We start from the raw sequence: 12,727 nt of genomic DNA on the forward strand, positions 1-12,727 counted from the left end.
GACTGTCAAATGCGTGGTAAGGATAATGTTTGTTTTTAATTATTTTCTAATTAATTAACGCAGCAGTTGCTACATTTTTGCGCTCCATGCATTAGTAAGTTACCAAGAGACATAAATTACCGCGAAATACATGTAAAAACAGCGAAATCACATTGATTGGTGACATAAGCTACAAATCACTCATTAAGAAATACTTCAGAATATGTCTGTATTTGCAGCTTATTCCGCTGAAAGAAAGAGAATATAAACACACTTTATGCATGAGGCGTATATATTTCTGTTTTTGTCTGTAGTTATTATCGTAGGCAATTTCCTTCACATTTTAATTTTTTCATGGGGTCCAATGATTCACCCTTTTCTACACTTCACTAGGCTTTCTTATGCGCGAATATTTTTGTATATGTAATTACTTTGCTTCAAAAGCGAATGTGTTGAAGATTCTTGCCGTTTGTGGCTCAGATTTAGCAACAATTTTGGGATTAGTTTTTCCTGTGTTTGACGATTTATTATCACGTCTGTGTGGTCTCCCCTTAGGCTACAGTTGTGGTGGCTTATTTGATATGTTAAACAATGTAGGTACTACATTCCACATAGGTTTCCTACGTTCCACATTCACTATTTCGGCTGAACGTGAAAAGGTCAAAACTTTCCTTTGTTTGATAAATTTCTGTAAAACGTCGGATCTTCTGATGTTTACTGTCAGTTTTTTGTTGTTAATGGAAAACGACATATTTCAGGAAATGTCTGTACGTTACAAAGAGAATCGTAGAAAACCTATTCTGTAATGCACTGTTTCGTATCTCCCAGGGTCCTTAGGAAACTAAATAATCACAAATGTAGTGTAATTTTTTAGTTATTGTCGATTTTTATGACGTTATATACACTCCCTATTGTAAAAACTATGATACAAATCAATATAAAAGTTAGTATTCGCAGTCATGCGATATCTTATTCAGAACTGTCTCTTGCTGGCCGCTTGGGGCGCTGTTATCTCTTCGGTAACAGAAACGAAACGGAATGTCGCGACTTTTATGTTATATGTGGCGTGACCATAGATTTAGGTTATGCATACTTTTTGCCACCGATGAACGTCTCTGAAGCTTGTGCATCTGTGGTCTGAAAAGAAAAAACGAGTTCTGGAAATTCAATCTGTTGGCTTACACTGAACATGACCGAAGTGTATGTGGCCGAAATATTAGAAGAAGAAGACAAGAGTTTCTACAGTTGCGCTCCCGAAATGTAATGGATCAAAATGCGAATTTCGCTTACGTATGAGGAACTGCAAGTATGGTGCATGTAAGATCTTGTAGTGCCGACCGACTCCTGCTTTATTTTTCATCTTAAGCACCATTGTAGGGGTAAGGTGGAATGGTTTGAGGATGCTGCATTGAGAAACAGAAGCCACTATCACTTGTTATCTCAAACTTCTCTCACGAGTCTAGGTCGACTGAGTTAAAGACCATCTGCTTTGCCGGGACTGTGACCGTAGCCTACACGTGACGGAATGATCGGTTGTGGAAGCCGGCGTTGCTGCAAATTGTACACAGATATTGTGTAATGAAGTATATCCTTATTCTAGAAATAGTATAAGGTGTTACTGATTAAATGAGTAACAGAAACGGTGCTAAATAGACGGATTGGACGTTGTCAGAATTAACTACTCAGTCTACTATACTGTGCTCCATGTAAGATAAGAAAGAAAGAGGTTTTAATAACTCTTTCGTTCTGAATCACGACGTCTGTTTGTAATGACCTGCCCCTGATCCAGAGGTGTCTCAGTTATACGAGGAAAACAGATGGTGTGGTACGGCAGTTTTTCACGACTAAAGCCAACAGTCATACGTATTTTAGCGATTGCGTAAACGTTTTCGCGAAGGAATAGTGCCTGACGTCGTCGACAACGGCACTTGGTCGCTGTCCAACATAGTCAGCAGCAGATGTAGAATCTTCCTGGGGCGGGAGTGACAAGCTGCCTGGCGACAGAGATGAATCCATTCTCCTCTTTTATATTTCCTAGATTAGGCCACAAAGACTTGTCTGCTGCGATTGGTGAGCGAGTAAGCAAACATTCTAGTCCTTTTCTGGACCTGAGAATGTTGACGAGGTAGCCCACGGTATATGATCCTTCTCTACAAAGCTTATGGAACATACTTTTTTTCCTATCTGTACTGCTTAAGGGAAAATAAACTTCATTTCGAAATATTGTTATACTATCTACTGAAACTATCACGGCGAAGATAATAAATCATAATGAGCGATATGCGTTTATCTTAATAGAAATCTGTAATATCTAGCAGTATACTAATGATATTATCACATTTCTCTATTAGTGTAATAGCTCGTCCTGTGCTGCCCATTTAAATTTTGATGCCATGCGATGAAGTGATTGATACCTTGTGTTTTATTACATTTGCAAGATGGAGTAACTCGGAAAAAAAGAAAAAGAGTTAATTTTAAAATCCCGTCTTTAGCGATGTCATCGGTGAAACAGAATAACAGCTAAAGACAAGACTTCTCATGGAACCGCGATCATTTACAGGACAATTGAAGACATAGAAATGGCTACTTCAGCCGCTGACAAGAAGAAGAACACCGTCAAATCTGTCGCTGCACACTCCTTACTTGATGGACCTGCTGTGTTTTGTGGATGTAGGCTGAATTTTAGTATTGATCTGAACGATTCATTTTCTCATGGGAATGGATGGTTAACCGTCGCTGTTGTACGTGGTGGATCCGGTGTACCTAATGTATCTGGACTGGAGAGTTTTGTGGATAGAGATATCATCGCCTACAGGACCTACCATGTTTGTGAAATTGCAAATAAAGACTTTGGCAAATCTGTATATACGTCCCCTTCATCCCTTTCCCTTTATACCCGTAGTAGACGTAAGTTATCTGTTAATGAAACTGTATTTATTTGGATTAAAGGTAAAGGATGTTGTGAATATGTAAAGTTTGTTGGTGATTGTACTCTGTATTTCCACAAATAAAGTGATTTGTAGCGTAGCCCTGTAATTTGTAGCGTAGCTGGCACTGTGAAATATTCTAAGTCCCGCGTCAGCGGGGATATAAGCGAGCGATCACGGCGTAGCCGGTCATTCGCGCTGCTGCTGCTGCACAGGCAACTGCATTGAACGCTGCCAAGATGCCTTATAGGAGATGTCGTCGTCGTGCAAGACAGACCATTTACAGGACAATTGAAGACATAGAAATGACTACTTCAGCCGCTGACAAGAAGAAGAACACCGTCAAATCTGTCGCTGCACACTCCTTACTTGATGGACCTGCTGTGTTTTGTGGATGTAGGCTGAATTTTAGTATTGATCTGAACGATTCATTTTCTCATGGGAATGGATGGTTAACCGTCGCTGTTGTACGTGGTGGATCCGGTGTACCTAATGTATCTGGACTGGAGAGTTTTGTGGATAGAGATATCATCGCCTACAGGACCTACCATGTTTGTGAAATTGCAAATAAAGACTTTGGCAAATCTGTATATACGTCCCCGGGACCCCCTTCTCCCTCACGTGAAGTTTCAACACTAATTACACCACTTTAAAAATGAACACGTTTATTTAGAAAGTGTATTAAACAGTGTTTTTAGCATGTGATTAAGCAAATTTTATTTTAAACATGACACAACTGAGTAATATTTGGACGGACAGACGGACAGAGACAGAGGGACAAAAAGGCTCCACGAAAAGAGTGTTAATCGTTTTGATGGATTCCTAAAAAAACTGACCTTTTATTGATACATTATATACATTAAATGTCACTGCAGATGACTGACAACATTATTTGCTCCATCTTTTGAGCCGTATGAGTCCGTAGCTTTTCTATCTCTTGATATGACCACTAAGACAATTCTTGTCAGTGAACTGCAACTTAACTTCCTTCCGCAAGCGATTGACTTCTAGCTCGCACGCCTGTTTCGACTTCTCGGTTGGTCGCTTAATATAAAAATGTAAAAGTTTTGAGACAAATTCATACTGAACACAGTAACATCGGCCATAGGTATATGCGTTGCAAAATATCATGACTGATTCAGTGACACACACGCACTGATTTCGACCGGCGCTGCAGGGAACTCCCCGAGTGAAATCTGACACTTGCATGGCACTTGGTTCAAATCAGGGAATCCCGGACATGCACAAGTGTAAAGCATTAATTTCAGAGATGCCATAATTTTTGTTGGACACTTTAATAATGCCTATTATCTGGATTAATTTTACGAAACAAAATGTTATCAGTTATAATAATGTATGTTCTGTGGGATTTTCATTGCCTCCACCCCCTTTAAATGAGATTTGGTGAGATTTTGCCGGACCCCTCCCTTCTCTATTTTGAGCTTACATAATTAATGGACGTCCCCTAAGTACTTCTTAAGAATCACGAGCATCACAGAGCGACCAACATCCACGCTACCTATTTTTGCTATTACTCCTTAGTTCAAATGGCTCTGAGCGCTATGGGACTCAACTGCTGTGGTCATAAGTCCCCTAGACCTTAGAACTACTTAAACCTAACTAACCTAAGGACATCACACACATCCATGCCCGAGGCAGGATTCGAACCTGCGACCGTAGCGGTCGTGCGGTTCCAGACTGTAGCACCTTTAACCGCTCGGCCACTCCGGCCGGCATTACTCCTTAGTATTCGTTGATATTGTATTCTTGTTTTCTTATATCAATCATCCTTATCCCACTACTATTTCTCTGTTACAAATGTTAGATTTAATTATTGGTGGATTACTATAAATAGCTCCGTATTCTCATTTGCTACTCACCCGCCGGGTGGCTTGTTAGGTCTCCTTATTGCTCGCGAAAATCCTCTTGCACCAGTGTTCTGGCTTTCTGTGTGGCCACTTCAGGGAACCTGCTGTTTCTTTGATCTCCTTAATGCAATACTGCGATCCGCTCGCGGAACCCCCACTAAGCAGCATAGCAAACGCACAAATTTCAAGTGACTAGCATATTTCATCATTTTTTCACAACTGCTTGTACCGATACTGCCAGAATTAGAAATCGAAGTGGTTGTCACATGATGCTATTGCCACGTGACGCAACAGTAGCCACCACCTGCGCAAGCTGATCTCATTTTGCCGTCCGTATTTCCGGATTATCCAGCCAAACGGGTGGTTATGGATGTTTGGAGCTAGTCATCTACTTGTCACTGTATCCATCGCGCCCCTGCGCCAGAAGCCATAATTTGGAATCGAAACATTAAGACAGAGTTTTATTGCCACACGAATGAAACCAATAGCCACCAATAGCGCAAGTTGATACCCTTTCCCTGTCCGAATGTCTAAATTATCAATCCCAGAGAGTGGTATTGGATGTTTGGAGTTAAACATCCACCTGTCACTACGCCCGCCGCGAGAGCAGTAATTGGGAAAACAGTGTGACATGGTTTTCTTGCTACACGAATGGCGGCAGTAGTCACCACTGGCGCAATTGATTCTCTTTCGCTTCCGAATCAGATCTCTAAATTACCCATCCGAGGGGGTGGTATTGGATGTTTGGAGTTAGTCATCCACCTGTCGCAGGGTCCCTGCCCCAGAAGCCATAATTGGGATCAAAACATTGTGACATGGTGCAATTGGCACGTGACTGGCGCCAGTTGCTCGGCGGTGAGTAGGGACCTGGGGGCATTTTGAGGGGTGTTAGCGTGGCGGCCACAGCCACCTGCCGGTCGGCTGGGCGACAGCTGGTCGCAGCCGCTGGAGGCGCGCCAGCCGCGCCTGTTTACCAGGGCGCGTCGTAACTCCTCTCCGCTTTATGAACAGCCCGCCACTATTATGATTCAGGCCACCACGTGTCTACTGCTTTCCTTTCCTTTAACTCTCCGCTGCTCCGCTTGCTTATGAATTGTGTTTGCCCGTACTCACTGTTGCCACAGCCCGCAGAGGTGTCCAACAGACCAGTGTAGTATGCGCAATCACTAATTTTGCTCATATTTCACTCAGATGTAGTGCATACTTAGATATAACAAATACTACTCTAGTACGATGCGCTTCTCAAGCACTTCCGAGAAATCGAGGTTCAGCGTTTTACCATACGAAAATTCCAACTGTCTAATAGCGGCTATGACGGCAGACTAGAATTCCACCAAACACTCGTATGATGAGCCTGCATTCATCATTGAAGCTCCTTACTACCTCGATTACACTCTCCAATATTGATCTTATCTGAACAAACATGACTGGTTGAAATATACAAGTGTTTGGTGGAATGTTAAGAAAAAAATGACGAAATAGTACGGCCAGAATCCTAATCTGCTGCTTTAGCCAGATGCAGTCATCTGGCATCCAGTAGTCACAGAAGACTTTGGACCTTCATTTATCGAAAATGCTTGACAAATACACCATTTTTATATATAAGTATGCACTGGACACGTGCAGATGATGAGCAAAATCGGCGATCCTCTAGGACTGTGCCTCCATTGAGCGAATGTTTTCCATCTTTACAATTCCATATACCCAGTATTTATAAATTCAACACCACGCCGGCCGTGGTAGCCGAGCGGCTCTAGGCGCTACAGTCTGGAACCGCGCGACCGCTACGTCGCAGGTTCGAATCCTGCTTCGGGTATGGATGTGTGTGATGTCCTTAGGTTAGTTATGTTTAAGTAGTTCTAAGTTCTAGGGGATTGATGACCTTAGAAGTTAAGTCCCATATTGCTGGAGCCATTGGGACCATTTTTTCCAACACCACAGCTGTAAGAGCCGATACTGGTCTCGCGTTACTCGTCAACTAAGGAAGCAAGGAACCTTGTATTACACTCTTAACTATTACACTCTAACTGTTACACTCTAACACAAAAAATGAGACGACGACGCACAACGAAGAAACTATCCGAATGGGACGGAAATCGGCAGACGTGATTTACATGTACAGACAAAGAAATGATTACAATTTCAAAAAAAATTGTACAATTTTTTCACGAGAAAAATCTTCACAAATTGAGCAAGTTCGTAGCGCATTTATCCACCCTTGCCCTTATGCAAGCAGTTGTTCGGTTTGTCATTGATTGATGGGGTTGCTGGATGTTCTCCTGAGGAATATCGTACCAAATTCTGTCCAATTGCAGTTTTGTACTGTTAAAATCCCGAGATGGTTGGAGGGCCCTGCCTATAAGGCTCTAGACATTCCCAGTTGGAGAGAGATCCCGTAACCATGGGGTCAATTTAGGGTTTGTTAAGGACGAAGACAAGCAGTAGAAACTCAAGCTATCCAACGAGCACTGCGATACAGCAAGATGCTCGTGGGCTATAAGTTTGTTATCCTTTCTGATTTCACGTCAGCACTAGAACTATTAAGACATCTGTGTAGCGGACGATCCAACCATACTACAGCATATGACATCACGAATCTGATGTTACAAATTACAACTACGAATCAACGAGTTACCGTGTACTGGGCATTCCGTGTACTGTGGCATTCTTCGCAATAAATCAGTAGACAAGCCATCCAAATCATCAATCTGTGTTGATGATAGAGGACACGTGGAATTACTGTCTACAGACATTTTAAACGTTATCAGATTAATAATGAAAGACACGTGGTGAACGGAATGGAAAGCGATCTCCAAATGCAAACGCAAAGATTATAGCAAAATGTGCCTAGTAATGATTATTAAATTGTGGCACGAGGAACATCGATGTTCCGGAAAATTCACGAACAGTACAAGGCGCCTCACATTCCATCACTGCTGTTATGGGAAGTACGTGTATCGTATTGGTCTGGTCACATCTCCATTCTATAGTTTTCAATAGCTTTACAACCTACTTCAGAAGTGTTTCGTAACTAATGATTATTACTTTGAAAGTCAGTAAGGTATTTTGTTTGTAAGTTTTGTTTCTTTATTTTCTGTGACCATACACCGAACTTTACAGGAACTCCTTTTATGTGTGAAGATGGCAGTATGATGATGGCTGTACGAGCCCCGCCCGGATGCCGAAATAAAAATTAAAAAGAAAGTACGTTGTAGATGACGTATCGTTACGTATTAATGACCTGTAGCGCTGGCCTGATTAATAAATTGTAACTCGAAACAAGTAGCGTTTAATTAAACACGATAATAAAATTCGCGTGGTAAATTTCTTGCGCCCTCACCAGAACAGATATCTTAAAAATCTAATGTTGTTAAAAATTTCCGCGTCGCTGCCGGGTTATCTGATGGGAAGAAGCACGAGACTCGGCCACCTGGCAAGCAGCCGCGCCGCGATGATCTCCATCACGGCCGGTGTGAGGGCAGTGCAGCCAGGCACGGCGCATTCATTACTCAGGCCGAGAAATGCTGCGCGAGCCGCCGCAGGACTGGCGATTTGTCCGACTCCTGGCCACACACACACTACGGGCCACGCCCACCGCACAACCACGGCCCGCCGGCGAGTTCCTCCGCTATCGCGTGCACGTAAGTACGTGCATCACTCGCCTTACAATTGCCGCGAAACATTTTAAGAGTGATCGCACAATGCCTAACCGGTGCAACAACTCCCATACCCCGTTCACCTTGCTATTTTTACCCATACAATAAAAACTTAGTTCTAGCTGCAGCATTAGAACAGCAGTGAACAAGTATCAAAGTGCAGGGCGGTTTAAAAAGATTCATCCTTTTTTACTAGGCTATATTTTTATTTCTTTACTAGCTGAGTACCCGGAGTTTCTTGGATGTGTATTTATTCCAATCTTTTATTAATGCATCTCCTCCTTCCCGTCTCTATGTCCACCAGCACAACATCCCACTCTCCATCCATCTCCTCCCACCCCTCTCTCTGTCCATGACTTCTTCCCACTCTCTATCAATCTGCTCCTTCCCCCTCTGCCCACGTGCTCCTCCTCTGTCCATCAGCTCCTTCTACCTCTGTTCATCTCCTCCTGCACCCTCTAATTCCATTTCCTCCTTCTCCTCCTCCTCTCTCTGTCAGACGCCTGCTCCCCCTCTCTCCATCTCCTCTTCACCCTCTATCGCCTCCTCCCCCTCTAACTCCATCCTCTCAACCCCTCTCTTAGTAAATATCCTCCTTCCCGTCTCTGTCCATCTCCTCATCTTCCTCTTCGTCCCTTACAATTCCATCCCCTCCTTGCTCCTCTTTGTCACTCTTCTCATCCTTTTCTTTTGGCCATCTCCTCTTTTGACATCATCCTGCTTCTTCCCTTTCGTTGTCGATCTCCTCCTCTCCCTTCTCATTGTTCATCTCCATCTCTTTCCTTTCTCTGTCCATCTCCTCTTCCTCCTCCATCTCCCTGCCTATCTCTTATTCTCCATGTCTCTAAGCATCTCCTTTCCTTTGTCTGTCCATCTCCTCCTATCCCCTATTATGTCAATTTCCCATAACCCCTATCTCTGACCATTTTCATATCCCCTATGTCCATCTCCTCCTCTTCCTCATATCGTGACCTATCCCCTTCTTCCCTCTCGCTGTCCGTCCATCTCCTTGTCCTTTCTTCTCTCTCCACATTATCACACTCATTCCAAAATGAAGCCGGTGATTCTTACCCTTACAGTGTTTCTCTCCAGATTGTAATTAATATGTATACCAAATTTTATTGAAACCGTTACAGAAGTTTAGGATGAGCTTTTTATCCGTGGCTTTGCCGGCATACGCACGTGTCAAATGTATTCAACATATCTCACTCGTATTTGTACACGTATTTCATCTGTACATCTAGCGAATTTCGCCCTGCAGTTCTATTATCACGCCGCTCAATATTTGCGACGTTGTATCTCCTCCACTATGTGATATACGATATAATGTTGCAGACACATGTAGTTACGTATGTGCATACTGTCTGAGAAATGTGTTTTGTACAGAGTTAATAGTAAAGAAATAATAAATTAAAACGTCATGCGTGATGCAGAAGCTCATCTCAGCATTTGTGACGTCATATCTCCTGAACTAGTGTCGTAAAATAATATATTTTTACAGGTACATTCACCGGTTTATGCGGATACTGTCTGCGAAAAATGTTGCGAATACAGTAAGTAGCAAAGATGTAATACCATAAAACGTCACTGATGACGTGGCGGCGGCCGATGTGACCGAGCGATTCTAGGAGCTTCAGTCTGGAACCGCGCGACCGTTACGGTCGCATGTTCGAATCCTGCCTCGGGCATGGATGTGTATGATGTCTTTAGGTTAGTTAGGTTTAAGTAGTTCTAAGTTCTAGGGACTGATGACCTCAGATGTTAAGTCCCATAGTGCTCAGAGCCATTAAATCATTTGAGCATAACGCGCCAGATGTTTCTCGCATCTCAGTATATGACGTCGTATCTTCTAAGCTACGTGTCGGACAATGATATAGTTCTGTAGGCACATTCAGCGGCAAATTTGGATACTGTGTGCGAAAAGTGTTGCGAATAGAGTTAGTATCAGCGAAGTAATAAATTTAAACGTCTTGAATCGCGCAGTAGCTTTTCATGTCGTGTTTATCACGTCTTATCTCAGGAACTATGTGTTGTACAGTGATATTATTTTTCTGGTACATTCGGTGGTATATTTGAATACTGTCTGCAAAGCGTGTCACGAATACAGTTAGTAGCCAGGAATTAATAAATTTAATCGTCGTACTTCATGTGGTTGATTTGCTGCATGAACTGCGAAAATGTAGTAAGTGACAAACTTTTTTCCTTTTATCTTTTTGTGTGGTTGGTCAGCGAAAAAGGTTTCGTAAAGGCTTGAAATTATTTGTAAAGTTTGTTGCAAGTCACTCAGCGCTCTCATTCTCAAATATTGGATGAATGAGGTATGGATATTCTCGTGTCATGTTGTTGCTGCTGTTTTTACTACCACCCACACCTTTTTGGCATATGGGTGGTTCAAACTCACACACTTTTTCCATCGTTTCTGTAGTTAATGCACTCATTGTTGTTGCTGTGTCTCACCGCATTTCACTAAAACTTGTTGGAAGGGGAATCACGTAGACGACCAACGGTTCAATGCAAAATCCGTACTTCCCTTACGACCGACCCTTCGTTGAGGCAGCTCGTTGTTAAGGAGTGCTGAATTGCACCTGAAAGTCCTTGTTGTTGCGTTGTGGCATCCTCGACTCGTATGTTGGTTTGGTTCCGCCAGGGAGAGCAGTATCGGCAATCGCATGAAACAGCAACTTTCAACTGGAACCCAGCTGAAGTTTCAGTTCTTGTCTTCATACATGTAGAAAATGCAGTCTTTTGAAACCGGATGGACATCCTTCAAACATCCTATAGAACAACAAAGCTTGTTCATTTAGATAGGATTTGACGATCAGCAGCTGCATGAAATATTATTCTAAATTATTCTCTGAAAGCGAATTTCATGACATCAGTTGCAATGAGCATAGATGTATTTTCAAATCGTGATGCGTTAAAATTTGTGCCGGATCGGTACTCGAACCTTTATTTCCCGCTTATCGCGAGTGGTCGGCTAAACTAATTTTGCTACCCGTGCACGCTCCCCGACCCATTCCGATCTTCCTCAGATTTCTGTCCACTTCCTCGTATCGTATCGGGTATGATACATCTATATTCATTGCAGCCGATGTCACGAAGTTCTCCCTTTTTTTAAATTTGAGTTTGGCTTTTAGGTTGTGGCCATTTAGCCATCTCACGTCAGTAATGGAAATGATATATCACAGTTTGGCAATACAGCTACACACATTGGAAATTATGTCACGAATGCCGCACTCAGCGAGTAATTTGGAATCAAACTTGCTCAGTTATAAACGCTCCTGGGAGAATTGTTTCCTTACAATTTGGGTCTAAAATGTTAGGTGATGAATATACCATTACACAAACGGCAAATTTCATTAAACGTATGCACGTGGACATTACGAACCAAACTGACGAGCGACACAGAACGTCAAACACGCTAAGCTCACATTTATTGCGGTGGCAAGTCGAATGAATTTAGCGTTGAAGATTTGTGTCATAGTGCAACTGCGCAAGCCAAATCTATTAAGTGATGACTAACTGAAACCCTCAGCTGCCGACAGGTGTTGGTGATATACCTCAATGTGGACAGCTGAAAATGTGTGCCCCAACCGGGACTCGAACCCGGGATCTCCTGCTTACATGGCAGACGCTCTACCCATCTGAGCCACCGAGGACACAGATGAACAGCGCGACTACAGGGACTTATCCCTTCCACGCTTCCCGTGAGACTCACATTCCCAACTGTCCACAATTCTACCTATGTAATGTACTTTATACACATTTGCCCATTCACTCATTACTCGCGCACGCTTTGGCGATTCCCGTAAGAGTTTGGGCAACCTGTGCGCATTCGCACAGACGAAGGTCAATGGCTGGGTAGCCTTTAACTACATACATGAAGACAGTAACTGTTCTCGAAAGCAGGAGATCCTGGGTTCGAGTCCCGGTCGGGGCACACATTGTCAGCTGTCCACATCGAGGTATATCAACAACACCTGTCGGCAGCTGAGGGTTTCAGTTAGTCACCATTTACTCCAGGGTAAAGCTGCACGGTCATCTACAGTATCTGTTCTTTCGAGAACAGTTACTGTCTTCTTATAAATCTGTTAAGTTTTATAGCAAATTGCTGAAGCGTAGGGACAGACGTGCATATGATGTTGATGAGTGTGTGTGAAGGAGAAGCCTTCAGTAAAAATGTACTTACAAATTACAGAGAGTCAGATGTTGGCGCCACTCTCGGTATGCTAATAAAGTTATTTATGAAATGAAAATATTTTTGCCAAGAAACTATACCTGGTCTAATGTTCAATTT

The 12,727-nt window shown here is 42.8% G+C and overlaps 1 protein-coding gene and 1 non-coding gene across 2 annotated transcripts in view; both read right to left on the minus strand.

Annotated features, from left to right (window-relative positions):
* LOC126462698 (homeobox protein six1-like) overlaps positions 1-12,727 on the minus strand; it is a gene marked incomplete at its 3' end in the record, with an annotated part of 422,686 nt that overhangs the window by 190,585 nt on the left and 219,374 nt on the right. The window lies entirely within an intron of this gene.
* Trnat-ugu (transfer RNA threonine (anticodon UGU)) lies at positions 12,016-12,089 on the minus strand. Its single transcript has one exon. It is a non-coding gene; the product is annotated as a tRNA-Thr (tRNA).

Source organism: Schistocerca serialis, chromosome 1 (assembly GCF_023864345.2).
Source record: "Schistocerca serialis cubense isolate TAMUIC-IGC-003099 chromosome 1, iqSchSeri2.2, whole genome shotgun sequence".
Lineage (NCBI taxonomy): Eukaryota > Metazoa > Arthropoda > Insecta > Orthoptera > Acrididae > Schistocerca > Schistocerca serialis.